This window comes from Cibotium barometz, chromosome 15 (genome assembly GCF_041138505.1).
Source record: "Cibotium barometz isolate CiBa-2024 chromosome 15, ASM4113850v1, whole genome shotgun sequence".
In the NCBI taxonomy this organism is placed as follows: domain Eukaryota; kingdom Viridiplantae; phylum Streptophyta; class Polypodiopsida; order Cyatheales; family Cibotiaceae; genus Cibotium; species Cibotium barometz.
Window position 1 is genome coordinate 44,544,648 of NC_141060.1, and position 27,306 is coordinate 44,571,953.

Genomic DNA, 27,306 nt, shown 5'->3' on the forward strand with positions numbered 1-27,306 from the left:
ATTTTTGAAGAAGAATGGTATTCGGAGACACTTCACATGCAGATACACTCTGCAGCAAAATGGAGTCGCTGAGCGAAAAAACAGGCACATTGCTAAGACTGCGTGAGCATTGATGGAAGAGAAAAATATGCCGCATAGCTATTGGGATGAGGCTATTTCTACAGCAGTATACATCATGAACAGGACTCCAATTGCAGCCATACATGATGTAACTCCAGAGGAGAGGTTTACTGGCAGAAAACCAGATTTGTCTCATCTGAAAGTCTTTGGATACATTGCATATGTGCATGTGCCAGATGAGCTGAGAACTAAGCTGGATCCGAAAGCTGAAAAATGTGTGTTTATTGGATATTCCCTTGAGCAAAAGGGATACAGGTGTTATAACCCTGCTACATGTGAGTTGAGGGTAAGCAGGGATGTTGTTTTTGATGAGATGAGCAGCTGGTATGTTGCTGAAAAAGAAGCTATCGGGGCTGATGTGAGTGGAAGTGTGGTTGCACAGAATGCAGGTCAGCAATCACAGTCTTTGAGTGGACCAAGAGAGTCCTCATCTAGTGGGTCTATTGATAGACCATGGAGTGGTAGGCTGCGTCATAATACCAGTCCTGCAAATGTGAGTAGTACATCACGTAAAGGAAAAGAGAAAGTGGTTGAACCCCTTGGTATGCCTGACATTTCTGCAGGGCATTCTCATGTTGATGGAGAGTCTAGTGGCTCAGATATGAGCCTTGATGAGGAGCTTGGGATCCCAGCTATGAGAACACTTGGTGTAAAGAAGGCTATGGAAGCCATGAATGAAAAGGTGCGAAGATCAGGGAGAGTGAAGAACCCTGTGCAGAGATTTACATATGATGGTTATGTGGCACATCACTATGCATATATGGCAAAGGTTGTGCAGGTTGTAGAGCCCACATGCATTGATGAGGCTGTTGGAAATGTGTGTTGGGAGAAAGCTATGGATGAGGAGATGGATGCACTATATGGAAATGAAACTTGGGATTTAGTGCAATTGCCTGAAGGCAAGAAAGCTATTGTATGCAAGTGGGTGTACAAAGTTAAACATAACAGTGATGGGAGCATAAACAGGTACAAGGCTAGATTGGTAGCGAAAGGATATGCGCAGACTTATGGGGTTGATTATGAGGAAACTTTCAGCCCAGTTGCCAAGATGGCAACGGTGAGAGTTGTGATAGCAGTGGCTGCGTCAAGGCAATGGTCTTTACATCAGATGGATGTAAAGAATGCATTCTTGCATGGGGATTTGCAAGAAAAGACAAATTTAGGAATTTTGGGAATTATTCGAGTCCCATTTCTTATAGGATTGGTTGGAAACTCGGTATTTTTGTGTAGTTTGAGCTAACATCTATTTGTTGGTGCACTCTTTGTGCCAATAGATTATATCTTGACACAACTATTTGGCGTATTTGTTTGTAGTTGTATAGATACATACGTGACACTAAACTTAATTGAGATTATACAACACCTTTCATATGAAGAAGATAATGTTAAATACTATCTCCACTTTGAGACATTGAAGTAAAAACATGGGGTTTATTTAATTTGCCAAAAGAATTCTAAATATCATTATAAAAAGGAACCTTAGAAAGGAGAGATCTCTAAAGGGTGTGGTGTTAGAAACAACAAAACAAAAAATAAATCTCAATGATAGTAACAATATGCTAAGTTTACGATTGATCCACAGATAAAAACCCATCTTAGACACTATATCAAGATTATAAATCATGATATATATGCTCAAATTTGAGGGACATTGAAGTAAAAACATGGGATGATAATGCCAAAGAACACTTGGTACATTCAATGAGATTATTACATTCAAGCTTACAATTTATCCGAAGACAAAAACCCTTCGTCAAGATAATAATTGAGTACAAATTGTATCTCAAACATAGCGTTTTCTCATGTATTGCTCCAATACATACAAAGTTTCTCTATCATAAGCTGCTTCATTTACTAAAGTGTTGCAAGTATACTCCCGTTTGTTCTTTGCATAAATCCAACCAAGTAACCATGCACTGATTGTTGTCTCCAAAAAACTTTGAAGCTCCTCTATATTTTGATTCCACATCTTTGGAAAAATCAAGTAGGTTCCGGGCATATTCCACATTACATTGTAGAGGGTATCATCAAAAATTAGTGTGTTATTTCCATCCAGGTCATGAAAAATTCTCCATGCTACATCTAAGTTTTTGTGGTATACAAATCGATTTCCAATAAGAAGATCCGTCTTTTGACATGCTGCATGCCCTGCTACAACCTTAAACTTTTGATGGTGCCGAGGAAAGCACAACTCAAGAATGCATCGAGTCCTTTGTAGTCTATTAGTACTCCAGATCCATACCTCAAACCATTGCATACAAAAATCAAGGAAAGTGAATGCATCTTTGCGAATCAAATGCCAAACACTTGTATTCTCTTCCACAAGATGCATATTTTTGGCCCAGTCTGGACATACATCACCATGTTGCATCTCAATGGTCTTAAGTAAAACACCATTGAGTTCAAGTATCAATACTCTTCTTTGTTTCCTTATTGTATCTGGGGGTGGTGGAACTCTTTTGCCTCTAGGTACATAAGTCACCAATGATTGGTGCCACCTCAATAGTAAGTTTTCTGCACACTTGAAATCAAAGCTATATGCTTCAACATATCCTGTTGAAAACAAAATGTTTGGTTAATGTACATTCAAAATTTTGAATAAATATATTATGTGCCAACAACATAAATTCATCCATGATATGGATGGTCTTAAACCTTCATAGACAAATGCTCCAATACCTCATTAGTTCAACCAAAAAAATAAAAGAGTGAGTATATTGTCAATGCTAAATTTCATCAAATTTATTGAATATGATGTATAAAAGATTTTCACTATTGAGATAATTGAGTCTATCCAAATTAAATTATTATGATATTCATAGCCTTACACCTTGACAAGGCAATATATTCAATAAAAAACAAACACATCTTTATTGCAATCGAATTGCAAATATTGACAAAAGAGATAATCAAACAGTCAGTTTGAAGGCATTTGATTTCTTGATACAATAGTGTAAAGATTTGGCTCGTACAATCCAAAAATTAAACCCATCTAAGCACATTGTTTTGGCCAAAGCCTAAGTCTATCTTATGGGCTTTTAGGTACAAAATGGCTCCAAACATTCTGCACCCAACAAGTCTTGATATTTGTGCAGATCCCATACTTCAAACTGCACGTTTAGACCTCAGAAATGGTTTCCTTCGACCTGCAGCAACAACTAGTTTGGGTTAGGTTGGAATCTGATTATACTGTCACTCAATGTTTAATGAAACTAGACATTATCCTACCCATAAGCTCAAGTAAGCCTTTTGTAGCCTTGATATGTATGCTTTTGCTGCAACTCCACTTATGAGATGACCACGATCATATCCCAAGCGAGTAGCATAAGCAATAGCGTGTTGATCACTCAAAATCCTTCTTTTGTAACACACTTTTAACAAGCTTAGCTGGTCTTTGGATAGTAATGGTACTCCAGCTTTGGATGCCAACATTGCTAGATCCTTGCTTATAGATTCTACTTCTCTTTTTTCCCCTCTTGATTGGACATACTTTAGCTTATCACCATATAATGGTAAGTGTGAAGATGTAGAAGATGAGTTTTCCACTTCTTCTCGCAAAAATAGGGAGGTGAATTGGATCCATTCTTCTAGTACATCTTGAAAATCGATAAATAAATTATGGCCATGTGTGATAGGAGATTGACCTAGCCGATTAAGCAAAATAATAGACCTAATGTCATTTGTATTATTTAGATTTAAAAGGTAGGGTAGAAGGTCATTGCACAGTACGTAGTCGTGCCCTCCTTGAAAACTTTCAGGGAAGAGACAGTTGTCTTTTGGATTAACACATCCCTTGAAAGGGCTATCATCAATAAGCAATGTATTCTTCTTATTGCAAATATCTTGGAACTGATTCCAAACCTTGAGTAAAGGTTTAAACATAGCCTCAACAGTAGGCTTATCTGGCCTATACACTTTTCAAAGATTATGGATATAACATTCTTCTTGTCCCCACACCATAAAGAAATGATATTTCTTATGTGTATACTGTTCAAGAGTGTTTACATAGGCACAAACATTCTTGTGTAGCATGGTGGACCAAATACCAACATGAAAGTACTGGCAAATCTCATCCAAAAATTCAAAACACCCGGGGCGAATAACAACTGTGGTGCGACCAATATCAATTCGAATACAATTTGTTTGTGGATGCCTCTTCTCTTCCTTGTTGAGTAAAACTCCATTAAGATCAAGTATAAGTGCATGTTTCTTTATGGTGATTGCACGAGGAATATTTTCTGCATACAATACAGAAGAATGATAACACTTTAATGTGTTTACATACTTAACAATATTAAAACAAGTGATCCTATATTATCAATGAGAGCTAATTACAACAAAACATCCACAAGTTTACTTTCGTTTCATGCTCCCATACTCATCTATGACAATGGCTCCTAGACTTGATTGCATTTCCCTATTGATTGGTGAAGATTGAAATACTAATCTATCTCCATCTCTCTCAAAAGAATATAAACTTCCTAGAGGCCTACTCTTTTGTGTATCGGAACGTAGCTCCTCAACACGTTGCTCTATTTCTTGCGTACTTAACTTGTGATTGTTAGAAGTAGCTATACCTGCAAAAACAACTCTCACTGAGAAACATACTTTTTAACACACAAAATTGCTGAATAAATCATCTTAAATAACATCCTATTGAAAAAGATATACCTTTAGGTTTCTTGGCACCCTTGCCACCACAGAGTCCTTGATTTCAACTATTCTCTCTTTATTCGTAGCATATGTAGCCTCATCAATTTCTTCAACACCCTTTGCCCCCACAGAGTCCTTGATTTCAACTATTTTCCCTTTATTTGTAGCATATATAGCCTCATCCATTTGTTCAACAATCTCTTCTTGTCTCTCCTTGGTTGCAGAAGTCTCTTGAAGCTCTTTATTAACTTTATCTTTATTCTCACTAACCTCAACATTAACTTGCAAATTAGGAATGTCCTTAGTCTCTTTAGTCCTATCACTTGAAGGCCTTGAAGATGTTTGCAAAGCTGAATCATCGATGTGATCTACCTCCACCATGTTGTCTTCATTATTTCTAGCATTTAAATCATGAGAGTTGATCTCTCTAGTAGGGCTTTCATGATGATGTTCTAGTTGAGCAATGTTATCTTCGTCTTTCCCTTCTTTGTATATATCTGTAAGATTAAAATAAAATGCTATTACTTTTAGGATTTAAATAATACACCAAGGCTAATACAATACTAGTCATTTTTATATCTACACATATACTTTGTATCCAAACTTAGATTACTAAACTTCGACTGATGTACCATAATGAATTAGGAACCATAACATAAGAGTCAAACTTGAGTTTGAGCCTCACTTACAAGGGCAACGTAAAGATCGCTCAACTTGAGATTGTGCCTTGTGTTGGAAGACATCCCCAAGGTTGGACATAAGTGGAGGTACGGTTGAAACTTAAGTTTGAGCCTCACCGCTACACTAGGATATGGAGTAAGTGTAATTTCTTAATAGTAAGTGTGCGTCATCATTTGTATTAGGCTCAAACTTAATTTTGAGCCTCACTGCTACACTAGGATATGGAGTAATTTCTTAATAGTAAGTGTGCATCATCATTTGTACTAGACGTTGGCATGAAATAAAGGATAAAAAGCCAATGTATTAATCAAAAGACAAATAATTATTTCAACAAATCCACACTTTGAACAAAACCTATGCTAATATTAGTTGTTGATAAGCTCCTTTCAATGATCACCATTCGTTGTACATTCATAATAAGCACTATCGATGCACTTTTCTACCTTTCTTTGGTTGAGAGCTTGATGGACTATGAGCATGGAAAGCCTTGTTGACATTTGTATCCCCAATCTTCTCAACGGCCATAGCAACCCCAACATTTGTAGCTTCCATGGCTTTTGCAAAATCCAATATATCATCACCATTCCCACCTTCATCATCATTTTCATGCCTTCCAATATCTTCAAAATTGTCTTCGGCATCCTCATTGAATAGAACATCATTCCCTTGGTCCTCTTCATTCCTTTGCCCTGCATCTTCAAAGTCTGTAGCATCCCCAACTTCTTTATCATCATCTGTGTCATTTTTGTTGTCAATATCATCACCTTCCTCTTCGTCCTCTGTACTTGGTGGGTCATCAATGTGAAGATTTTGAAGGTTCTCTTTTTCTGCATCATCTAGTGTTTGCTTTTTTGTGCCGCCACTTGCACCACACCACTCTTGCAAGGACGGGTGACCATCTAAAAGAGCAGAGCACTTTGATTCTAATGCCATCGCTTCGAAATCATCTTTGCATAAAGCAATACATCGTCTCTTCTTTAGCAAGCTCTCCTCTAGCACAACTCCACCACAATATATCTCTACAACATAGCTCTGTTCAGGACAAAACCCTGTGATGAGACCATCAATAAAGCCTTTGTCGATGAATTCTCTATTTTGGCCACTAGATCCTGAGATGAATACATTTTTTGTGAGAACCTTATCAATGGCCTCAAACTTGTCAACCTTGCTGATGAAAAGAATAACAGTTGCAATCTCAACTGTTCCAGATGTCCAGGCATCATCTTTTTGTGTGTGGATCACACCAAATTCATAGTGCACCTTTGTTGACTGGCTAGAAATCCCTTCAATAAGCATTCCAATGGTGATGAAATCAACAAAACACACAAGAATATATTCATATTGTGAGTTTAGTGTGTTCAAAGCAAGTGCCAACTTGGAGAAAAATTCTGACGAGAGCTGCTCCTTTGTACCATGTAGGTCCATTTGATTGCCAGCTGAAATGGTACATACTCTTCACTACAAAAGGCTATAATCTTTGTCATATCAAAACCCACCCCCCTAATTTTCCAGGGAATAGTCTCTTGTTGAGATACAATACCCATAGATGCTCTATATAGGTGATTCAGTAAAGTTACTACACTTTTTGGAAGTGAAGGATTTTTTTTTGAAGGATTGAGAGCATCCCTAACAAAGGACTGGCTGTAACTCCTCAATTGATTATACTCATACTTCCCTAGCTTATATGTCTCACACACCTGTTCCCAAGTCATCTTTTCCCTTGTCAGATCAAAATAGAAGGCGGTTATTGCATCTTTGAGAACTCGATCTGTTTTTAGCTTCCAAGCCATCTCCTCCATATCCATTCTTTGATGGGTTTGCTTTCCCTTTTTAAGCAATATTCTCTTGTCAAGAAGTGATGTTTGAATGTCCAAAACTTCACTCTTCTGAAGGCCTAAAATGCACCTAAACAACGTTGGGCCTAGTTGGACTGTTCCTGGTGCCTGCTGAATTTGCCCACTCTTCAAAGTTGGAAGTCTGAGATTTTGATGAAGACCTTTAGTTTGGGTTTCTCCCTTTGTATTTGGTAGCAAGCCTTTTACATAAAGCCTCATGATCTTAACCCAGTTCTGCCATACATCATCATCACATAGAAGCAAGTGTAAATCATTTTTGACAAAGTTCTTATGTAATGTGTGCTCCGTGGTCTCCACAAAGGCCTGCAAAGTTGCAAAGTAAGAAGTTAGCCCCCTCACTATAGATATCACAAAATATTAGGAGGAATTATGCATCTATGGGTTTTCAATCATTTGAAGCTTATGCTCAAACTTGAGTTTGAGCCTCACTTGCAGTGCTAAACTAGTATATAATGGTGATGCTCGATCTTAGGTTTGAGCATCACCTCCGTATGCAAATCTAGCACTTGCAAGTGAGGCTCCAACTTAAGTTCGAGCCATAATTAGATATGCAAGTGCTACACCATCACAGAGAGGTGAGGCTTGAAGTTCAATTTCAAACCAAACTATTAAGTTTATGTAGTCTGAGAAGAAGCCTTACATGCATCTTTCTTATGCTACTGCTATACTTAAAACTATAGATCTATGAAGAAGTAAAGAAGAAGTAATGTAGGTCTATGATTTACCAAGATATAGCAAAGAATCAAAAGAGTACCTTCCAAGACTCGTCCATCTTGGGTTGATTGACACCAGGCAAAGGTTTACTAGGACGACCGTTTGCATGCCATTGTGCTCGAGCTTGTAGAAGTTGATCGAGGAATGGCTCCTTTTGCATTGACTTTGCAACAGATAAATTCGCATCCTTGGAAATGTCACGAGAAATCTTGGGCGGGAAATTTACAATTATCTTAGATCTCCTGAACCTGAATTGCTGACGCAGTGGAGGGGTCACTTTAGCCATATTTAGAGCTTGCAAGCTTTTTGCAGCACTAATGGAGTGTTGACCAGAGATAATCCAATATTCAACTTTATGAATATCTTCTTTTGCGAGTTTATCAAGGGGTTGTTTTGTAGCACGATTACAGGGCATCAAAATTGCAAGTATCTCCTCTTGCTTTGGGTCCTCAATAAAGTCTTGGGTCAAAATACGAACCCAATCCTTATTTAACCTTCTATACACATAGTTTGAAGGAGCAGGATAACATTTCATCACATCAATGCTGAAGACCTCATTTAGACCAAAGGGATAATATCCCTTCTTTATTTCTAATGAGATAATTGCTTTGCTGCCCTTGTTTAGAGTCTCAACCTCCATTAGCTCGTCATCGAACGCATCTATCTCCTTTGAACCACTTGCTGGTTTTGTCCTTTGCCTCTTTAAAGAGATTTCTTGAACCTTTGTAGAGTGCTTTGCCTTTCTCTTCTTTGCAAGTGCTTGCTCCTCTTCTTGCACTTGAGATCCTGCCATGTCTTCAGCTGCTATTGTGCTTACATCAAGGGCTTTTATTTTGTCACCCTCCTTTTTATGTTTTGAAGAAGTTGCACCAGCATTTGTAGATGCTTCAAGTGCACTCTTCACTATGGCCCTGCCTTTTTTCTCCACAATTTTCCTAACTTGAGTGGTTGTCTCCTTTTCACTTATGGACTTTTTTCGTGAATCCAAAGCCTTCTTTGCATGCCTCACTGCTTTCACCAGGTCCTCCACATTATCCACCCCTGAGTCTTCTTGATTGGAAAATTCAATGATCTTCAATCCTAACTTTACAATACAATTGTCCTTTCCTAGTTTACTGCCAGTCATGTCTGCTGGGTGAAAAGTTTCCAATGATAAGCAAAACTTATTTGCTTTTGTAGTTTTTCCTTCTGGCAATACAGTGCATGTGAAGCATGGGTTTGCTCTTGCATCCACATCATCCTTAGCGCCTACCACAATCCCCATATCTCCATATGATGTATCACCTTGAGACAAAAACAAATGGAGGACTCCTTTGAAGTTTGCACTAGCATCGTAGCTATCCACAAACCATTTTACTCCTTCTTTGTTACTCAATTCGAAGGTTTTATCCACCTTAATTCTAGGAGTGACACTTTTAGCTTGAGTTGTTGTTTCTAGAGCATCCAGAGTAAAGATTGGTGCACCATGTGGTTGCGAGGTAGCGGGCGCTCTGCTAGCTTCCATTCCTGTGAAGCAAAAAAAAGTTTCAAAACCTTAGAAAAAATGGATTTAAATGCTACATATCAAAACAAAACCTATCAAACTTAAGAAACTTAATGCATGTTACAAAAAGTTTTCTTGAATAGCAAGAGCCTCACTTGCATTTACTTAATCTATACAGAAGCTCGACTTAAGGTGGAGCCTAGATCCAAGTTGTGCACTCATATGCTAGGGGTATGCTAGCATAGAGAGACAAGGCTCAAACTCAAGTTTGAGCCTTAAGGCGAAGTTCCATGTATGGGAGGCTTGAACTTAAGTTGGAGTCTTAAGAGGCCAGAGTACACTAGCATGGAGAACAAAGGCTCAATCTGAAGTTCGAGCCTTAAGGCCAGTGTACACTAGCATCGAGAGCCAAGGCTCCAACTCTAGTTCGAGCCTTAAGGCCGGTGTACACTAGCATGGAGAACAAAGGCTCCAACTCAAGTTCGAGCCTTAAGGCCGAGGTGCACTAGCATGGAGAGCAAAGGCTCAAACTTAAGTTCAAGCCTTAAGGGGCCGGGGTGCATTAGCATGGAGAGAAAAGGCTCAATCTGAAGTTCGAGCCTTAAGGGACCGAGATGCACTAGCATGGAGAGCAAAGGCTCAAACTGGAGTTCGAGCCTTAAGGAGCCGGGGTGCACTAGCATCGAGATCAAAGGCTCAATCTGAAGTTCGAGCCTTAAGGGACCGGGATGCACTATCATGGAGAGCAAAGGCTCAAACTGGAGTTCGAGCCTTAAGGGACCGGGATGCACTAGCATGGAGAGCAAAGGCTCAATCTGAAGTTCGAGCCTTAAGGGGCCGGGGTGCACTAGCATGGAGAGAAAAGGCTCAAACTCAAGTTCGAGCCTTAAAGTCAGAGTACACTAGCATGGAGAACAAAGGCTCAATCTGAAGTTCGAGCCTTAAGGGACTGGGATGCACTAGCATGGAGAGCAAAGGCTCAAACTGGAGTTCGAGCCTTAAGGGACCGGGATGCACTAGCATGGAAAGCAAAGGCTCAAACTGGAGTTCGAGCCTTAAGGGACCGGGATGCACTAGCATGGAAAGCAAAGGCTCAATCTGAAGTTCGAGCCTTAAGGGGCCAGGGTGCACTAGCATGGAGAGCAAAGGCTCAAATTCAAGTTCGAGCCTTAAAGCCAGAGTACACTAGCATGGAGAACAAAGGCTTAATCCGAAGTTCGAGCCTTAAGGCCAGTGTACACTAGCATCGAGAGCCAAGGCTCCAACTCAAGTTCGAGCCTTAAGGCTGGCGAGAGCCAACTCAAGTTCGAGCCTTAAGGCCGGTGTACACTAGCATCGAGAGCCAAGGCTCCAACTCAAGTTCGAGCCTTAAGGCTGGCGAGAGCCAAGGCTCCAACTCTAGTTCAAGCCTTAAGGCCGGTGTACACTAGCATGGAGAACAAAGGCTCCAACTCAAGTTCGAGCCTTAAGGCCGGTGTACACTAGCATCGAGAGCCAAGGCTCCAACTCAAGTTCGAGCCTTAAGGTTGGCGAGAGCCAAGGCTCCAACTCAAGTTCGAGCCTTAAGGCCGGTGTACACTAGATTGGAGAACAAAGGCTCCAACTCAAGTTCGAGCCTTAAGGTTGGCGAGAGCCAAGGCTCCAACTCAAGTTCGAGCCTTAAGGCCACACTAGATTGGAGAACAAAGGCTCCAACTCAAGTTCGAGCCTTAAGGCCGGTGTACACTAGCATCGAGAGCCAAGGCTCCAACTCAAGTTCGAGCCTTAAGGTTGGCGAGAGCCAAGGCTCCAACTCAAGTTTGAGCCTTAAGGCCGGTGTACACTAGATTGGAGAACAAAGGCTCCAACTCAAGTTCGAGCCTTAAGGCCAGTGTACACTAGCATCGAGAGCCAAGGCTCCAACTCAAGTTCGAGCCTTAAGGTTGGCGAGAGCCAAGGCTCCAACTCAAGTTCGAGCCTTAAGGCCGGTGTACACTAGATTGGAGAACAAAGGCTCCAACTCAAGTTCGAGCCTTAAGGCCGGTGTACACTAGCATCGAGAGCCAAGGCTCCAACTCAAGTTCGAGCCTTAAGGTTGGCGAGAGCCAAGGCTCCAACTCAAGTTCGAGCCTTAAGGCGGGTGTACACTAGATTGGAGAACAAAGGCTCCAACTCAAGTTCGAGCCTTAAGGCCGGTGGCATCGAGAGCCAAGGCTCCAACTCAAGTTCGAGCCTTAAGGCCGGTGTACACTAGATTGGAGAACAAAGGCTCCAACTCAAGTTCGAGCCTTAAGGCCGGTGTACACTAGCATCGAGAGCCAAGGCTCCAACTCAAGTTCGAGCCTTAAGGCCGGTGTACACTAGCTCTCGATGCTAGTGTACACCGGCCTTAAGGCTCGAACTTGAGTTCGAGCCTTGGCTCTCGATGCTAGTGTACACCGGCCTTAAGGCTCGAACTTGAGTTGGAGCCTTTGTTCTCCAATTTAGTGTACACCGGCCTTAAGGCTCGAACTTGAGTTGGAGCCTTGGCTCTCGATCCTAGTGTACACCGGCCTTAAGGCTCGAACTTGAGTTGGAGCCTTGGCTCTCGATGCCGGTGTACACTAGCATCGAGAGCCAAGGCTCCAACTCAAGTTCGAGCCTTAAGGCCGGTGTACACTAGATTGGAGAACAAAGGCTCCAACTCAAGTTCGAGCCTTAAGGCCGGTGTACACTAGATTGGAGAACCAAGGCTCCAACTCAAGTTCGAGCCTTAAGGCCAGTGTACACTAGATTGGAGAACAAAGGCTCCAACTCAAGTTCGAGCCTTAAGGCCGGTGTACACTAGCATCGAGAGCCAAGGCTCCAACTCAAGTTCGAGCCTTAAGGCCGGTGTACACTAGCATCGAGAGCTCTCGATGCTAGTGTACACTGGCCTTAAGGCTCGAACTTGAGTTGGAGCCTTGGCTCTCGATGCTAGTGTACACCGACCTTAAGGCTCGAACTTGACTTGGAGCCTTGGCTCTCGATGCTAGTGTACACCGGCCTTAAGGCTCGAACTTGAGTTGGAGCCTTCATTAGGGAAAATTTGGACTCAAAAAGGGGCCTTGTAAGAGATCCCTTGGGATGGTGATGTGGACAAAGCAAGCCAATAAATCCACATATAATATTGGAGGGCACGTGCGTCGTTTTTGAGTTCTTTATTCCATTAACTGACATGTAGGGTGTTTTTTAATTCAAAACAATGCATCTTGAGTATAGTTTTTTATTCCCACTATGGTGCCTTATTTTATTGAAAAAAGACACCACTCTCTTTCTTCATTACACTTTTGAATGTAACGAAGCCAACTCTGCTAACCGAACTTCGTCCCTGCAACCCATCATCTTGCATTGTCTCCCTCATTGTCTTCCCGATTGCACAACCACTACCACTCCAAATCCGAGTTTTTTTGAGCGGGAGGTTTTTGATTTTCTCTTCTTCTCAAGGCGGCAAGTTTTGAAAAAGGATGGAAAAGTATTTGTTCTTCATGCGCCATACTTGCTTGTGCATGAATAACAATCCCATTTCTTACCTTTTTCAAGTGAGGGTTGTGCTTACAAGTACTCTGTACATTTTGGTTCATCCAGGATACCAACAAGTTTGTTTGATGGACAAGGAGGTATTATTTAGTGATGTTGTCTTTTGGTTTTAATGAAGCAATCTTCTTCACGGGAGATAAGTGTAATATCTTTGGTTTTTTTTGGTTAAAGTGTGAGTTCATTATGCTTTTTGGTGTTGTTAAAGCACAGAACAATGCAATGGAACCTGTGCAGCAAAAGAGGAAAAAGGTGGACATCCACTTCCAAGTAGAACCCGATTATGCTCCCTGCTGTAAGAGAAATTGGTCTAGGCCAGCATGCGAAGCCCGCATTACTGAGCTTCGAAATGAAGGAAAGAAAAATATGGACCTTTGGTTGGATGGTAGTATTTACCCACCAGATCCAACCTCCTCTCAATCTCCATCATTCTTTGGGTTGACAAGTTTCTTCAAGTTTGTGTGTGAGGGTGAAAATGGATTGCTTGGGTATTGCAAAAGACTGTTTGGCCAATGTCAAAGTATCTTTGAAAGACATTTGAGTGATAGAGATGCCAGGATAAAAATGCTTGAAGGTGCGAATTTTTACTTGGCATCGATCACAACAGCTTTGCAAGCTTCAAATGAGGACAAGGCAAAAGTTTGTGCTGGGTTACAAAAAGAGTTTGATCATTTGCAGCAGACTATTTGTAAGATGCAGGACACTATTAAGGAGAAGAATGAAATTTTGGCAGTTCGAGAAATCAACAATTTCACATTGGAGAGTGAGAATGCACACCTTCGAAAACAACTTGAAAAGTTCAACAGAAAATTGCAATATTTGAAAGACACGCCATTGGGTGCTCGATTACGCAAGAGACAGATCAAACCATTGGAAGAACTCAATGTTGGAGGTGGCCAATGGAAGCGTCGTGTAAAAGCTTGCAGGTATTGGGATCTATAATTTCTTTGAGCTTAAATTTCTTTGAGCACTCACTTTCATTTTCATCTTTAGTTCCTTTCTTAGAGATGGGGGATTGGGTGTGGGGGTGGTATAGTTAGATGAATGGTGGACTGAAATAGCTATCGTTGTTGCTTCAGGATGGTCACAGATGTTGTGGGTTTAAAAGAGCAAGGTTCTGATATATTTGGCAAAGTTCTGACAAAAGACATCGTGGAGTCAGCAATACAGCATCCTAAGTTTGCAAGACTTCGATCAGACATAGCAAAGCAATCCTTGCAGGAGGTGAGTGAAGCATTCACGCCTGCAGATGCACAAGGTATATGTGACATGGCTGGTATAAGCACAAAGTCTTACAGGATGTTGTTTAATAAAGTAAAAGTGGGTTTCAATTGCAAGCTTGGAAAAAAAACAGTAATTCCCATTCCAAAACCATTTCACGTAAACAAAGCTCGAAATATTCTCAACTTGGGAATGGTCGAACTTGTTGGAGAGCCTTGTCACGTGTCTAGCACATTGACAGTGACTAAAAAGAGCGGGGAACAGAAAATTATAGAGCTTACAGAGTTCAACAATTTCATCATGGATGTTCGGAAATTACAAATGGCTATGGTGAAATTTTATGACATCAGTGTACATGAGTGCAATGGAAGGCTGAAATTTGTTTTGAAACTTGATGAGAGTGAGGTGATCAAAGGACAGAAGCTGAAAAGGGTTAGCATTACTTTAATGAATAGAGCTTTGGATGCAAGTATCAGTAATGCTGATGAGAAGCACTTTAGTGTACAATCTGAAAATGAGATTTGGTGGCTGGCTGCATTTGAGGTGACGTGCTATCCATTTTTAAATAAAGAATATTATGTTGCTATCCTCTTGTTATGATGTTGTAGACAATCTAACAGTTGTTGTTAACAGGTTCCAACAGAGACCCATGAAATTCTGAAGTGGTACTTCAACCAGACTGAGCTTCCTTCCACTATCCAGCAGCAGTCGAATGGCGAAAAGCTTTATGTAGAAGGATATGGTGAATATGAGGTTGAATGGCACCTGGCTGCAGATCTTAAAACCTTGAAATGCATGTTTGGTATTTCCCAAGGAGCAATGGCCAAGTATCCTTGCCTGTATTGTATGACCGAACGAGGTGTCTCCAAAGGAGGAAAAGAGAGAGAATGGAAATGCCTAAATGCAATCAGTAATAGGCGTGAACCCCCAAATCGTGATGCTCCAGGAGTGGATCCTACTTGGGATCCAATTCTTCCTATCCCTTTGATCAGAGTTCATATTTGTGTTTTGCATGCGCTGGTTAGAATAATTGAGAAACTAGTCTACATGTACATCGAATTTTCATGGAATATGAAACCAGCAGTAGAGAGTGAAAGAACTATTAAAAAAATAGAGCAAGTGCTTTCAGATGCAGGTTTACATTGTGGTCAAGTGAAGATTGAGAAGGACTTGAGAAGATCAGGGAAGACCAGAAATGTTCCTAGCAAACCATGTTTTGGAGGTGCAAAAGCTAGAAAGTTCTTATCTAATCATACCCAGAGAGGTCATCTGGGTACAGATTTTGAGGTGTGGAGGAAGCTTCATGCAGCTGTACCTGACCGAGGCTCTTCAGGACAAGCAAGGGTGGCAAAGGCCAAAGCGTAGTTGGCACTTGATCGCCTAGCACCTTTGTTGCAAAAAGCAAGGTTTGAAGATGGGGATGTTGAGAAATTTGAGGCAGTTGTGACAGAGTTCTACACTAGCTATGAAAAGGCATGGGGTGCGACAAACTTGACACAATACATGGTTATTACTTGAAAACCTATAGCTTTGAGTATTTTTTGTTGTTCAAAAAATATTGTACGATACTAAATGTCTTGTTGTTGTTGAGCATTTGTAGCACATTTTGCATGCACATGGAACCTTTTTTGCGGAAGAGTTTGGAAGCCTTGGGATTTGGTCTACCCAAGGCATGGAAAGATCTCATTGGCAAGCACGTTGTGCCTATCAAAGGGCCACTCAACATGAAGGAGGAATAAAGAAAAGTAATCCCATGAAGCAACTATGTCAGTGGTGGTATAGGCGGATTCAAGTGAGGGCTCGTGTGAAGATCAAACATGCTGAATCAGCTGTGTCATGTGCAATAAGAAAGGTTCAGGCTGAACGGAGACGTTCAATATATGTCTCCTCACAGGGAAAGCAGAATCATGCTGAATGGCTAAGACAACGACAAAGACAGGGCAGAGTGTGGAAGAAAATTGATCATTGAAATATATATTGTAAAACAATGATGTAACTGTGAAAGATTTTAAAAGAACAAGAGCTTTCATCTATGTCCCATATAAATGTTTCCAATATATATACATTTCATAGTTTGTAATGGTAAACAAGAAGAGTATTGAGAAATATGACGAAACTTCTTAGCAACTGGAACAATCTAAATTTGTTAATTTAAAAACAGAGACTTCCCCCAGCCGAGCCTTTTTTGTTGACGTTTCTGCATCATCTTCTTCATCCTCTATCAATGGCACAACAGGGACCTTTGGCCTTGCTGTTCTAAGAAGATGCTTCTTCCCGCAATCACTCAACAGATTAGGATCTGTGATTCCACATGCCAACCCGTAAGCAGCATATGTTAAATAATATTTACATCTTAACGAATATACTCTAGGTCCCTCTCCAAAAATTCGAACAGCTGCTTGCCGCTCCAGAAGTATTGCCTTGTTTGCATTCAGCCTTACGTGATAGCCACCTAAATACCTGGATAAAGTCTTTATCGCCATCAGAGGAAAACTGGCATTGTCCTTGGAGTAGCTAGCGTGAAATATCACAATTTGAGGGAATTTTAGGTGGTGTATATATGTTCCTAGTGTCGAATCGTGGCCCAATCCCGCCATACACTTGCCTGAAGCACGTTTGAGGAATGTGTCTTCATATATTTCCAACTGAAAAAATAAAGGAGCATTAGCCAGAAACAACATCACCAAACATTTCAGGACAAAGTTGATAAAGCCAAATCCACAACAAAAAAAAACTAACCTCTTGGTTCTCATCTGCTTCAAGCAAGGCGTCTTGCCATAAATTAGTGCTCGAACTAGGAACGGTTTCCGCTGACTTATTTGGCACATCCCTACACCCTCCCATGTTGGTGATATTCAGTCTGTCCCTTGCTTCTTGTAGCTCTTCCTCTGTGGCATCTTTTCCTTCATATCTAAGGGCATCAGCATAGATCATATTTAGTGTTGCTGCAGCAGAAAGGAACTCGGTGTCTTTCACATGGCTATCCACTAGTAGGTACTTGTCTATCCCATCATCATCTACAAAATTGTCATCGACCTCCAGATTTCGGGCTATGAAAGCTATGCAATGATCCTCCCTTAAGTTAAATACACGTTGTATGTCTGTCAGCAATATATACTCTGAATCTCCTACTTGGTAGGAGGGGAGTAATGGCGTTGGAATGGGGGAGGAGTCATCTGATTCAATCACAAGCTGACCTACATCACTGTTTTGTTCTCTAACTGCCTCAATATCAACCACCGAATTGAGCTTCCTCTCTTCTTCAACATTGAACTCCTCAATGACATGAGGAGTGTCCTCCTCTTCAGCAGCATCCTCAACGGTGGGACTAGCCTGACGAGAAATCGTGTCTTCACTTTCAATTTTTGCAGGCGGCTCTGTACATTCTTCATCTGTTAATTGCACGTTCATGTGCAAGAAGCATAAGAAGGCGTAGGAGTATTCCATCAAGCGGCATTTTCTTTTGTGAAAAGGGCATAGCAAGGCTCTCTTCTTATCACATGGCACCTTGTGCCAATCCCTGTTTAACCTCTGCTTCTTCTCCGGCGACACCTTGAGATTAAAATGAATGTGACTTTTCCCATCAATCATCATTGGTTCTTCATTTGTGAGCTCGTCAAACTCTTGCTTTGCCTCTTCGAAGTATCCATGACGGCTAGACAATGTATCCTCCAGAGAAAAATCGCAATTGAACATCAACGAAATTGCAGGGTGCAAATCATGATGTCGACATTTGTAGAGGAAGTCATATAATAGAGTTGCAGGTGTTTCTTTAATCTCTTCGTCCACATCAAATTCGACTTGAACTTGCGCCATGGCTGAATTCAAGTCTGTAGAAAAGACATGGAAAATATTAGTTCAGGCAATGAATCAAGAGACAGTCGATCTTAAACAACAAATCTCTGTGTGGTGTAAATGGATTCAACATAACGCGAGAGGAGATGCCAGAGGAATCCAGGTATTCCTCCTCGCGTTGTAGTGAATCTATTTTCCCTAACGCAAATAAAATTGCAGCTAAGTCAAGGACCTCTTCTCGCGTTATGGTGAATCGATTCACCATAATGCGAGGAGGAATATTGTGCTTCCTATGGGACCTTCGCTCGCGTTATGGTGAATTGATTCACCGCAACATGACGACTTTATCATCCTTTGGCAACGCCTCTAACGTTATGGTGAGTTAAAAATAAAGATAGTTCTCCAGTACCCATACTGAGAGAGGAGGTGTCAAACGAATTAAAATACTCTTCTTCGCAGTCAATTCACCATAAGGCGAGGAGTCATAGGTTTTCAATTCACCTTAATGCGATGAAAAGACAAAGCAAGAAGTTCTCCACGACTGAAACCAAAACAACGAAATAACAAAAGAAGAAAAAAGCACAAAGGAGATAAAAATACCAGGAAAACGAATTGTATACAATCGTCGCAGGAGATGGAGATGAAGGAGGTTGGAGGTTTGTCTTTGACGTTGGATACAGGAGGATGATTGATGAAGGAGGGTTGGAGGAGATAGTCAGTCGTTGATGGAGATGAAGGCCGTTGGTGGGGAGATAAATGAGAATACGAACTCCAAGAGAGGCAATAAATGAGATGAGTATCCTAGAAAATCCATTTTTAATGCTACGCGACACGTCAGCGCCGCGTTTTCACCTGCCATTCCATGAATGCCACGTGGCATCCCGCCGTGTACCTAGCACGTGTACAAGCTATAAAGTTTAATCAAAGCCCTTTTTAATGCTATACGACACGTCAGCGCCGCCTAGTCGCCCTGGCAGCCCGCCAGCACGTGTGTTCGCTCTAAAGACTAATCAAAGCCGTTAATCACGCCACCTTTTCGTCCTCTTATCAATTTTGCCTTGTCCGTCCTCCTGCTTGCCTCCAGGTGACTTCCGACTACCGCCACAGTACTGAACCGACTTTCCAACTCCTGCACGACAGTCTCCATCCATTCACACGCAAGAAATGTAAGTTCTTGTATAATACTTGATTGTTTTGTAAGTTTCTTGTATATTGCTTGTTTGTTTTGTTTTTTCTTCGACTGTTTGCCCTGTGCCATTGTTTCTTCTTCGACTGTTTGCCTTCTGCCATGGTGATTCGATTCACCTTAAAGCACACGACGGGCCATTAGAATCTCAATAAGCTCCATGTCTTATGGTGGATCGAATCACCATGGCAGAAGGCAAACGTAAGAGATTCGTGAAAATCGATTCACTATAACGCGAGGAGGATTGTTTTGCTTTGACTGGCCCTTAGACTCGCGTTATGGTGAATCGATTCACCATAACGCATGACCAAGGGGCAAAGGATTCACGATAATCCACCTCTTATTGGTGTCAATTAAATCACCTCCTACACGAGAGTCTCCATCCATTCCCACTCATAGAATGTGATGAAAGTGTATTACTTGATTGTTTTGTGTTTCTTGTATAATACTTGATTGTTTTGTTTTTCCTTCGACTGTTTGCCCCCTGTCATTGTTTTCTCTTCGACTGTTTGCCCTCCGTCATGGTGATTCGATTCACCGTAAAGCAGACGACGAGTCATTAGAATCTCAATACTGCTCTATGTGTTATGGTGAATCGACTCACCAAACTGCAAGACGGAATGGTAAGAGATTCGGGAGAACCCTCCTCCCATTGTAGTAGATCGATTCACTATAACGCGAGGAGGATTGTTTTGATTTAACTGGCTCTTAGTCTCGCGTTATAGTGAATCAAATCACTTTAACGCAAGATCGAAGCTCAAAGAATGCACGATAATCCGCCTCTTATTGTTGTCAATGAATTCACCATAATGCGGGAAGGATTATTGTGTTTCTGTGGACCTTCATCTCTCGTTATGGTGAATGGATTCACCATAACGCGAGGAAGTGCATATTGCTTTCTTGGCCCCCCTCTCTCACTTTATGGTGAATTGTTAATCGTGTACTACTGAATAGCAAAGTTTTTTGCTTTTTCTTGCGTTTTCAGATGGCTCGTGTAAGGCATACAGCTAGACCCATTGACAATGCAGCTCCCTCATCTACTGGGAAGAAGATGGGCGTTCTGAAAGCCTCAAGATCAAGAAAATCAAGCAGTCCTTCCCGATTGTCCAAAACGCAGCCTAGACTAAGGCGTTTCGCAGAGCATTCGGCAGCCCTGCGAGAAATCAAAAAGTTTATGAAGCACCCGACAGCTGCTATTCCCAGATTGCCATTCCAGAGGCTTGCCAGGAGAATTTGTGAGCAGAATGGAATTTTGTTTAGGTGGAAGGCATCGGCCTTGTTTTGCTTGCAAGAGGCCACAGAAGATTGGATGATCGAATTTTTTTTGGATAGTTACGTTCTTGCTGCCCACGCACACAGGGTGACAGTAATGAACAAAGATTTTTTCAGCCTAATAGCCCTTCGTTTCAGATACGATAAGTTACTTAGACCAGTTACGTTTACTGATGAACGAATGTTACAAATTTTGGATGTCCGGCCTGTACAAAAAGTGAGAATTGAAGAGGTGACCGAGGGAGGTCCAGATCATGAGCATCAGACTCGGGCAAATTTAATGACAAGCGCTCAAAGGGAACATCAAGCTGCAATGCTTGCATTGCAAACAAAAAGGGAAAATGTTCGCGCACTCCACGCCATGAATCGGGAGGCGCTGCAATTTTTGTTGCCGGAGTTCTATGTACCCTTTAATATTAGAGGGCATGAATGTTATTTCACGATTCATGCTGAAGAAATCAACATTTTGTTTGATCCCAAAACTGAAGTCAACGACAAAGTGCTCAGATGTGTTTTAAGGTATACTCTTTTCTCTGTCCTCCCACAATTTTTCATTCTTGGCTCTTAAAGTTGATGCCTCACTCTTGATATGTTTCCTTGTGAAGTTTTGTTATTTCGCTATTGCCCGAGGATGTACAGCAACGAGTGTTCCAGATTGATTCACTGGTCTCAACACTGTTGCTAGTAGAGTCAGTTCCGTACCTCGATGTGCTGAACTGGTTTCGGGAGGTCCAGCTGGACGATGCCCGAGTATTTTTTTTGGCATATCATGAAAAGTGAGTTTCTCTCTCTCTCTCTCTCTCTCTCTCTCACATGATTTTTATAGGAATCACCGTACACGAGTTATATAGTGCTTCCTTTGGATTGAAACTAATAGAATTCTATTGTGCAGTTCCCATTGGAGTCTTCTACTAGTCGACGTGCAAGAAAATGTCATTTACCTTGCAAATTCGACATCTGGTGTCCATGGAAATGTTTTGCTGTAAGTAAAAATCATTAAGATACATATTATTGTTTGAGTTAGAAGTCCAGATTGATCAGGATAATGATTGGTCTCTGTTTACAGTGGAGTCAGGAAACTAATGGCAGCTTACGAGAGCCTCAGCATGGACATCGACACCCTGGATCGATCGACCATCTGAAGGGTTAGTGTCCCCAAACAAGAAGATGGCTACAGCTGTGGGTGGAGGGTTGCACTTAATGCAATGTTGCTGCTACGAAGCATTTTTCAGCTCCCTTCAGAGGATGTAAGCATTTTCAGCTCCCATACGCATTTGTGCTCTTGTTTATCTTCTTATATATTGTCATGTTGATCTTATTTATGCCTTGATGAATTGTGATGGCAGTTTCCATCAATGTCTCGCTACGTGGACCTAGACGTCCAAACGTTTAGGGAGGAAACGATTGCGAAATTGATCGAGGTCACTGAAGTTATGCCTCCAGACGGGCCAGTGGACTTCATCCCGCCCAACCCACGAGGGGGGATAGGCCCCCCTGAGCCTCTTACATGGGCTCCATACTTGGGAGAAGAGCCCTGGCTCCATCCTGAAGCCGATACCTATGGGTTCCAGCCATAAATAGTTTTTTCCTTCTTCCAACAAATGTACGTTTGTAAATATGCAGCTATATATGTATTGGAGAGAGAACATCAAATGTAAATACACTTATCATTTGAAAATCAGAGGATCAAATTTGCTACTGTGTTCCTTCACTGCTTGCTTTCTTACTTTAAGCCTTTTTTTGTGTACATAAAAATTCAATTGGGGAATTCTTGCCTTCATTACATTGTTTTAAACAATAAAGCATTACAAAAGCAATGTTCTGAATAGATAAGTTTATTGCATATGGAAAATACATTGTCACCGTATACATGGTCACATCATATATCTTCTAGTGCCTCCAATTCATGTGGGGCTGCAACATCTTTACAAATGATCTGATGCTCTCTTCTTTTACTTAGCTTCCAACCATCGAGCTTGAAGCAAAATTGATCTGGAGGATTCTGAATAGCTACTTCTAATTCCTTCCTAACATATTCGAGAGTCCAATTCTCTTCCACTTCCAAATGTCAAAGATGTGTGACCCTGTCGAATCATAACTATATCTATCAAGCAAGAGTGGCTGCCATCTCTTGTATCTTGGTCCATGCTTTCCCAGTTGTTGTTGATCCATCGCCACCTTCTATAAGTAAATGACATGCACAGATGTTGCCTCGCAATATAGTATCTGATTCCAAAATATCATTAGGATAATTTTCCGAGTATAATCAAATAAGCGTTGTAACTGTTTCACAAAAATACATTTTAATGTTTTAACACTCACCGAAATGCAATGTCGGAGGTGTTCAATCGACATTCGATCAAATCATCTCCCTTTGATGATTTCACTCTCCAACCTTTGTCAAACAAATGATTAAGCCAGGCTTCATCTACATCTTTGCACACAAAAGTTGTTCTAGTTTTTCTCAACTGTTTACAATCAGAAAATAAATGAACAAAGCATGCAATTGGAACAAACAAACTTAAGTGCACATTTCTTGCACCAATGCTAGGCTTCATAGCACATTTAATATCATTAAACATTTTGGTCCTGTATGACTCTATCACTTCTGTGTCAAGCAATGGCCACTCCGGACTATCAAGTGCGGGCAACGGAATACGTTCCAACTTTCCATGTCGACTCGATTGAGTGGGCAAGGTATAAAATGAGTCATAGAAATATGTTCTACTTCTTGCGAGATCACTTGGTGCACGACCTTCATATTGAAGTTCCCCCACCTCACCATGTACGACATTCAAGAACCCCGTCAAGCATTGTGCAGGCTCCCACTCCTGAAGATTGGATGGGTACAAATCTGTGCAAGGCAGAAAAATGTATATCAATCACCTTATTTGCAACATTGAAATACAAAACACAAGCACTTACAATGTGGTCTGTGTCTTGGAAGTCCTTCCAATGGTCCCACGTTGATCTCTTTTTGCGTGAATACATGCTGGATCAACACTTCTTTGACAGTTTTCCCTCCTGGTGCCATCTTAAAGTCAAGGATCCTTCCTTTCCAATGTTTGGCCAAGTCTTCAGATGCCTTTCCCTTCACTCGGTAGTGGCCTTGTTTTCCTGGCTGCATAGTGACCCAAGAGTACTTCCTGTATACTTGGGGAATCCATTCTTCGTTCTCGTCTTTTATGTTATACAACACAACAGATGAGATACTGCTCCTTGCTCGTTTCAGTCCACTTTCGGGTGCCATGATAGATTACCAGACGTATGAGAAAGAAGAAGTAGCAGAAAGTGGATGACTGGGCTAACTGCTTTTGTGGATCAAGGAGGGAGCATGAAATGAGGGACGGTGTGTTCTTTTGGGCGCCAAAGATGTTTCAAGATTCAAAAGTGGAACCAAGTTGAGGGAATAACCGGGAGAATGTGTATCTATCTATTCCAAGCATTCAAGCTTCATTAGTTCTAGGGGTGGTGGAAAGAATTTTTTAGTGCTGCACGTCTAACACAGGAATGTGGAAAACATTCTTTTATTGTGTTAGTTTCTGACAAAAAAACGGTTTTAAATATTTTAAGACAAGGTGATGGTTTTTTTTAATATTTCATGAAGATAAGAGTTTCTCCACGTTTTGGGTGGGTTTGTACAGAGGTCCCACCACCGGTGAATCTCGTTCGTAGATTACATGTCACTCAATCTATGTGTCTATTATTATATTATTGTTGAAACAGCCCTCTTTTGAGTCCAGAATTTTCCTAATGTGTTCTCCAATCTAGTACACCGGCCTTAAGGCTCGAACTTGAGTTCGAGCCTTGGCTCTCGATGCCGGTGTACACTAGCATCGAGAGCCAAGGCTCCAACTCAAGTTCGAGCCTTAAGGCCGGTGTACACTAGCATCGAGAGCCAAGGCTCCAACTCAAGTTCGAGCCTTAAGGTGGAGTCTATATCCAAGTTGTGGAGTCTATCTTGGATCAGTTTTACAGGTTCTCGACATATGTGAAGATACAAAAGAGAGCAGCAAGTGGTGCTAACAATCTACGACGAGCAACGATCGACAAATGACACACTTAGCGTGCAATCAAGTAAGCGTTTATATTAGTGTAGACAATCATTTAAAGAAGGACTTACTTTCTGAAGTCTCCAATGTTGCACAGTCTTGATCTTGACGGATGCTTGAGGTATCCGAGGAAAGGAAACCGCTAGAAACGCAGGGCTGCAGGGAGATCTGCTACTACAGGGTGCGCTTGAAACGCAGGGCTTGATCTGCTCCAAGGTGCGCTTGAAACGCAGGGCTGGATCTGCTCCAAGGTGCGTTTGAAACGAAGCTCTGCAGAGGGCGCGTTGGAAACGCAGGGAGCGGAGAGTTTTTGCTGCGAGAGATCTGCTTCAGGGTGCGCAGTTTTTTTGTATGGGTGAAACAGGAGGTCGGCCGTTTTTTTTTGTGAGGGAAGACGAAGGCGGGTGCGCAGGTTTTTTTTGGCGAGGTCGGACGATTTTGGTTGTTTGCGAGGGAAGGGGAAGGCGATTTTTTTTCCGAGAGAGAGAAGGCGAAAAAAATTTAGGGGTCGGGGGGGAATTTCGGGGTGCGGGCGGAATTTCCGTTGGGGGGGGGAATTTCGAATTTCCGTTGGGGGGGGGGTATTTGAATTCAAATTTCTGTTGGGGGGAATTTTTGAATTCGAATTTCCGTTGGGGGGGGATTTTTGAATTTGAATTTGGGGGGGCGGCCGTTGGGGGGAATTTTTGAATTTGAACTTGGGGGGGGCGGCCGTCAGGGAGGCTGGCTGCGTCGCCGGGAGAGGGGGGGTTCTGCGCGACGCGCCGACGGAGGAGGAGCTGGCTGGGGGGGTTCTGAGCGCGTCGACGGAGGAGGAAGGGAGGGGTTCTGCGTGCGCCGACGGAGGAGGAAGGGGGGAGGAGAGAGGGTGGCTGCAGCGGAGGGGGAGCTGGTTGTGCCAGGAGGGGGGGGTTGTGCTCGCCGCGACGGAGGAAGGGAGGGGGAGGCACGCGACGAAGGAGGAGAGAGGGTGGCTGCAGCGGAGGGGGAGCTGGTTGCGCCGGGAGGGGGGGTTGTGCTCGCCGCGGACGGAGGAAGGGAGGGGGAGCTGCTCGCCGCCGGGTTCTGCGCGCGAAGGGTGGCTGCAGCGGAGGAGGATTCGCCGTCGGGTTCTGCGCGCGTCGACGGAGGAGGAAGGGTGGCTGCAGCGGAGGAGGATTCGTAAATGCTCGAGGAAGGGGCTGGCTATTCGAGGGAGGATTCGCAAATGTTCGAGGGAGGACGGAGGAGCGCCGGGCCGGCCCGGTAGAAAGCTGGGTTTCGGTTTCATTCCCCAAGCCCAAGCCCAAGCCCAAGCCCAGGCCCAGGCCCCAGGTCCCAGGTCTTTTGATAATAGTTACTTTCACTTTTGGTTATATACTCATCTTCATCCACACCCCACTTGTTCTATGGGATTAGGCTAGTTTCCCCACTTGTGTAATAGACAAGGCTCGAACTCAAGTTCGAGCCTTGAGCTTGAGATTTCTTGTTTTCTTCCCTATTTTTCCCATACACCCAATATACTTATATACTCATCTTCATCCACACCCCACTTGTTCTATGGGATTAGGCTAGTTTCCCCACTTGTGTAATAGACAAGGCTCGAACTCAAGTTCGAGCCTTGAGCTTGAGATTTCTTGTTTTCTTCCCTATTTTTCCCATACACCCAATATACTTATATACTCATCTTCATCCACACCCCACTTGTTCTATGGGATTAGGCTAGTTTCCCCACTTGTGTAATAGACAAGGCTCAAACTCAAGTTCGAGCCTTGAGCTTGACCTTGAACTTGAGATTTCTTGTTTTCTTTCCTATTTTTCTCATACACCCAAATATACTTATAAACTATGCGATTAAAAATTCAACTAAAATCTATATAATGCACAATTGCTCATTCCCCAAGCCCAAGCCCAAGCCTAGGCCCAGGTCCAGGTCTTTTGATTATAGTTACTTTCACTTTTGGTTATATACCCATCTTCACCCACACCCCACTTGTTCTATTGGATTATCCTAGCTTCCCTCTCTATTCCTACTTACTTGTGTAATAGACAAGGCTCAAACTCAAGTTCGAGCCTTGAGCTTGAGATTTCTTGTTTTCTTCCCTCTTTCCCCATACACCTAAATATACTTATGAACTATGCGATTAAAAATTCAACTAAAATCTATATAATGCACAATGGCTCAAACTTGAGTTTGAGTCTCACGAAGGAGAAGAGTCTCAAATCCAATGTCCATTTGCTCATTTCCATGTCACATTCTCTTCACTAGCATATCGTTTCTCTCTATTGCTTTCTCTTTGCCTTTGCTGCTGTTGTAACCACTCACCTTTGCCTTTTGTAGCTATGAAACATTGATGGCTAATTGACACCATATCTTGACTCAATATCCCAAAATGAAACGGTGTGGCCAGATGCAGAGGGTGATGAAGCCTACCTCTTGGGAAACTAGCATATACATGAGGTGAGGATTATCACTTCAATTGGGACCTCTTAATAGCAAACTAGCATATGAAGGTGAGGCTCAAACTTTGGTTGGAGCCTCCCGGAGCAAACTAGCATCTGTGGGTCAGGTTCAAACTTTACTTGCAGCTTCCTAGAAGCGAACTAGCATCCGCAGGTGAGGCTTTAACTTTTGTTGGAGGAGCCTACCATTCTAGCTAACATATGCAAACTAATATATGATGCAAGTGAGGATGATAACTTTAACTGGAGCCTCCTAGTAGCAAACTAACATATGATGGTGAGCCTCATGGAGCCTCC